The following is a 5,953-nucleotide window of genomic DNA, read 5'->3' as shown; positions in this document are numbered from 1 at the left end:
AGCCTCACACCCTCTCTCTAACTCTTCGACTCTTGGTGTGTCCTTTTTCGAGTCCAGCTCTCTAATCACTAATATATTGGCTCTCATTTCCTCTTCCATAACCAAAACCAATAACTAATGACAGAACAAAAACAGAGTAAAACACAGAGCTACAATGACTGGTATGGAGAACTAGGCTCCCTATATACAGTAGTAGTTCTACACTATGGAAGAGAGCGTGGCATTGGGTAGTGGCCATTGGGATACTGCCTCTCTTGGTATTTATGGTTGATGATGGTCATGAGGATGATGATTCATCTTCATCTTCTTCCCTACAACACATGGTACGGAGTGAAGCTTGTGTAATAATTGGAAATAGGAAAGGAGCTGTTACGCGGCGTTTAAATCATTGGCTGATCAGTTACACATGGAGAGAGAGAGAAATTGAAAGAGAGTTATTGAGTACTAATTAATGGCGGCTGTAGTGGCTGCTCTAAACCTTTTCCAATTTTTAACGTAAACAATAATTTGAATTCCTGGGAAGGTGCGCAGCAGCAATTATAGTCCCACTATAAGCAAAGCTTATAGGGCAGACGATCCGGTTGCTCATGCTCTCTCATTTGCTAATTACTCCATGGTTATCTTTGAGAATCGTGGAGATTAAAGAACTGGGTTTTTGTTTTATAATTAGGTTTTGGCTTGCTAGTTTTGATGCATATATATGATATGTAATACAATATTGTTGATTGCAGCTGTTATAGAGTTGGCTTCCATTAGTTCCATATGAATTCTCACTTTGTTTGTATGATAAATGTTGTCAGCAATGTGATGGGTGCAAAAATTTTGCTGAAGTAATCCAACGACCTAGTAAGTTAGCTTAGATACTTTTGAGACGTGGCCTACTTGAGAATCTAGAATTCATTCAGTTTATGTATATATAATTCATATATTCGTTATCTCAGTAGAGCCATGAGCTTCAAGCTCTTGGCAGCTACATGGACTAGCAACATATAAACTAGTATACTGTACCTATGAAGTACTTGCATTATAGTATATAGTTATATACTTCCATTCTATTAATGGAATGTTTGTTGGGCATGAAGACCGAAGACTAGGGGCAGATGGACAACATGAGATTTTGAAAGTGAATCTAATTTGGTTGATGGGTTTGAAGGTTAATACGAGCTTTTCATACTTTGCAAGGATTTTAGTTACCTCCCAATTAAATTTCGTGAGATTTTATCGAAATTTCCTGAAATCTCGCCAATATCGACGAAATCCCAATAATTTCGTGAAAATCTCGCCAATATCTCAAAAATTCCGAAAATATCAGGAACTTTGCCGAGATATTAGCATTTTTTCAGCAAATAAACCAGCCAAAATTTCAAGGCTGGGTTTCGAACCTGTGCCAACCCCAATTAAATTGAAAGCCTTTGCCAATCCAACCAAACTGTTACTCAGTGTAACTGCACCTCGGATTATATTTAAACCATCAGCTCTTTCTTTCTTTCTTTGCTTTACTTTCTTCATACTCCATATTTCCAAAACGAAATTAAATTAGTTAAAGTTTCTAACAATTAACGAAGGGAAAAAAATACAAACAGTACCCAACCTAAGGCCCACTCCGAATTTCTATACCTAAGTTTCTGAAACTATCACAATGGTACCTCAAATACCTTGCCCGACCCAACATATGTACCTGCCATCCCTGACGGTGTTATCCTGTATGCCACGTGGCGTATATTTAGAGGTAAATCCAACCAAGTGGTTATGTTTTTTAAATTAGTATTAATAAATTAATAATTAATGAAGAGATAAATTAAAAAAAAGAAGTATTGTTATCTCTCTCTTTCGTCCCCATTTAAACCCAGACAGATAAACCATGCTCTCTCTCTCTCTCTCTCTCGCGTCCCCATTCAAATCCAGCAAACCTAGAAACAATCAATAATGGTGGAGGAAACATGCCATTAACAATGGTGGAGTCTACCCATAAACCCAAAATGGTGAATTAATAGCAAAAATCACTTTCTAACACCCCAAGAGAAGTAGCAATCAACAATGGTGGAGTCTAAGCTCCAACATAGCCGATTGAGAGACCTCGACAACCTCTTTTCTGTTTTCCTCTCATTTTTCTCACAATCACTTTCTTCACACTTCATCCCCTTTTGTTTTCTGCTCTTGTTTTCGTCGTTGCGTGTAAAAAAAGGGTTTGCAAGAAGAAATATGGGGGGGAAGGTAGTGTTTTTATTAGCTCTGATTGTTTGCTTTGGGGCTGATCGTTTTTGGGTCAGTTGATTTTAGGGGAGATATGAGGTGGGTTGTGAGAAATTTTGGGTTTTGATAAGCTTAAATGTGGAAGCTTGGGAGGTGCCGATTCCGGCCTCAATTGCAACCAGAAGGTCCTGATTCCAAAGCTATAGATTCAAGTGAGGAACACCATTAAAGATGAGAAGGTGAATGAGCTCGAAAGCATTTGCAATCCCATCATTGCCAATATGTATGGGGCTGCTCTTGACATGGGTATGGTCGTATAGGTGGTGGCATGGAGGAAGGTGTTCCTCCAACTGATGGCAGTGGTGCTCAAGGTTTGAGAGTTGAGCATAGGGACCCAAAAGAGAGAGGATGGGTCTGTTGAAATCACCAGAAGAAAAAAATTTGAGAGAGGAAAGAAAAAAATATTAAAAAAAAGTCTAAGTGAATGAAGTGACCAAAATATCCCTTAAAATATGCCACCTGGCATGCCGCTTGACGCAGTCATGGACGACAGGTACGAATGTTGGGTCGGGTTGGGAAATCTAGGTACTATTGTGATAGTTTCAGAAACTTAGGTATAGAAATTCGGAGTGGACCTTAGGTTGGGTACTGTTTGTATTTTTTTCCCATTAACAAAACCCAAATTTCTTGGTCAAATTTTGACCAAAAATAAAAACCATATTAGCCAAACAATTATTTCTCTCTATAAAAATAAATGAAAATGTGTGATTAAACCTATCTTTCATTCTAATTAGATTAGTTTTACATTAAGATGTTTCAGTAAATAGACGTAATAAAATGCATATTATTTTCAATTATATTACACATAAACTAGATGTGTAAAAGACTATAGGTGTAATTTCATGTTTCAAATTGTGTTCCAATCCACATAACATCAAAAGTTGAGAATTTGAGATGTATTAAGTTAAATTTCAAAAATCTTTATTTTATCAGCGTATATGAATTTATCTTATTTCACTACAAATCCATATGCAATGAGTTTGCTCAACATTTTATTGACATAAATACAAGAGATAATTGATCAAATAAGCATTTCTTAAAGCTTCATTTCAAATTCCCATATTTTTATATAGATTTCCGTTTTTTTTTTTTTGAAATATTTACTGAAATCGATCCCCGATATTTCTGTCGAAATTTCCATTTCCGGGACCATCGATATTTCCTCGAAACTCGATATTTTAGTCCTTGATACTTTGGAGTTTGGACTTCATCAGTTGAGGGAATACCAACCGCGCTGTAATAGGCTATTAGAGGAGCACTTGAAAAAGTAGCTTATGTTAACCCGTGTAAGGCCCCGTTTGGGATTGCTTTGCTTTAAAAAAAATAAGCTTTTTGCTGTAGTAAAAATGGAATTGCAGAGAGAATTGATTGGAGAATTGTAGTAGTATTATTGATAATAGGAGCCCTATATATAGGGATTTACAGAGTACACAAAGGCCGCGTTTGGTTCGCGAAAAGGAAAGGAAAGGAAATCAATTCCTTGCTCTTTCCATAGGCATGAGAAATTGCAATTTCCATCAATTTTCCTTTTCAGTGTTTGGAAAGACTAGGAATGTAGTCAAAATACACATTTTAGTTTCCATTACAGGGGTAGTGCAAAAATCATACAAACAATAAGTACAATTGATTATATTAGCAAATAATGATTTTGAGCAGGGACAATTTAGTCATATAATTTTGCAAGTGGGTGGGGCCGTGGGGGGGAACCAGTTTCCTGAAGTGGGTGGGAACCAGTTTCCTCCTCTTTTTCCTTTCCTTTGGGAATCATTTTCCCTTCCTTGGCCATCCCAAACACAGGAAAACACAAGAAAGGAAACACTTTTATTTCCCAATACCCAGATTCTGCAAAACAAACACAGCCAAAAGGTAATAGAATCCGAACATAATTAGGAAATTTAGAACCTTCTCCTATTACAACTCTAAGACTAAACCCTAGTTTGAAGAGGCACACATGACGTCGACTTTCTTCAACACTCCCCCTTGTGCCGCTCAAACTTGGTGATGACGCTTTGATCGTTGCCTCACTAAAAACCTTACTAGGTAACAAAAACCCTGTGGGACAAAAATAACCCTGGTCGAATGACAAAAAGAGCACAACACGTCCTTCACTCTTCGAGATCGAACATGTAGACATCATACCTTCCCCTGATTGCTACAATCATGAGAGTTCAGATAACTTTCTCAATCCGATGCTCTTCACATGTTTCTCGAAGGTGGATTTAGGTAACGACTTAAAAATAAGTCCGCTACATTATCCTTAGATCAGATTTGATTCACTTCAATATTTAGAAGTGCTTGTTGTTGTTGGTTCTGTTGTTGATTGTAAAAGAACTTAGGCGGTATATGCTTGGTGTTGTCGCCCTTGATGAAACCTAATTTCATTTGCTTAATATAAGCTGCATTATCCTCATAAATGCATGTAGGTTCATCTGTGCTGGACTTCAAACCACAAGTTCCTTGAATATGTCTAATTGAAAATGACCCCAACAGTGTCCCACCTTTCGGCCATTCTAAACTTTCGTACCTCAATTTCAAAAAATATCAGATTGGTATCTGACGTTCTCACCCCGACCCAATATTGGTATCTGGAGCCGTTAGCTCCGTTACGGAGGCTGCCACCTGGCATATTTTGAAGGGTATTTTCATCCATTCACTGTTCCCTTCTGTCTCACCCTCAATCTATTCTTTAATGTCTTCTTCTTCCTCATAGCCTCTTCTTCTTCTGGGTTTGGTTTGTACATCATACGTTAATCAGATTAATTGAGATATCTAAATGGGTGAGAAGAACAAAATTTAACGAGCTCTTGGTAATGTCAGACTCAAACTCACAAAAATGCAATCTAACCAGTAAATTTTGTTTTGGGTCGTGCCATTGTTCTTGGGTTAATCAAACCCGTTGGTTTGGGTGCGAGAGATTTGAAGCCTTTGGTGGGTATAACCCAGTTGAGCACTTAGTTTCAAAAATTTCAGATTATTAAAGCACCTCGCCAGAATCTCAGATCCGATGGCTCTAGAGTGGGTGGTGCTAGGCTATGCCGTCGACGCAGAGGCCCTGATGGTCCTCCTCATCACGCTCCCCGGCCTCGAAGGCCTCCGCAAGGGCCTTATGGCCATCACGCGCAACCTCCTCAAGCCCTTCTTCTCGGTGGTGCCCTTCTGCCTCTTCCTCCTCATGGACATCTATTGGAAGTAGAGAATCTACCAAACTGCAACGGCGACTCCTGCACGTTGTCCGAGCACCTCCGCCACCAGAAGTTCATCATGAAGAGCCAGCGCAATGCAATTCTCCTAGCCGCGGCGCTCATCTTCTACTGGCTGCTCTACACCGTTACTCACCTCATCGTCCGAATCGAGTAGCTGAACCAGAGCGTGGGGCGATTGAAGAAGAATAAGAACTGAGTCGAATCGGTTTGTGTGGTTTTCTGATCTTGAAATGTCGATCTTGTTAAAATGTGAATCCTTTAAGAGATACTTTGTGTTTGCGTTGCAGAGATAATTGCGTTTATTCTAGTTCATTATGATAAAAAAAAAATAAATAAAAGGATCTAGGCTTTCTGATTGAAACAAACCCAAGAACATTTTGGTAAAAATTAATGGATTCTTCAACTGATTTGCAGATAAGTGAGATGTGGTTCAGACATTTTAGATGAAGAGGGTTTCCCATGATTTCCTTCATTATGATCAGAAACGAGAGAGAAAG

At 38.6% G+C, this 5,953-nt stretch overlaps 1 pseudogene; it reads left to right on the top strand.

Annotated features, from left to right (window-relative positions):
* Positions 1–5,257: 5,257 nt before the first annotated feature.
* Positions 5,258–5,652, top strand: LOC112170234 (annotated as a pseudogene).
* Positions 5,653–5,953: the final 301 nt, after the last annotated feature.

The sequence above is a fragment of the Rosa chinensis genome, chromosome 6 (assembly GCF_002994745.2).
Source record: "Rosa chinensis cultivar Old Blush chromosome 6, RchiOBHm-V2, whole genome shotgun sequence".
Classification (NCBI taxonomy): domain Eukaryota; kingdom Viridiplantae; phylum Streptophyta; class Magnoliopsida; order Rosales; family Rosaceae; genus Rosa; species Rosa chinensis.
The sequence above is the reverse complement of the archived record's forward strand: the minus strand, read 5'-3'. Positions and strand labels throughout refer to the sequence as shown.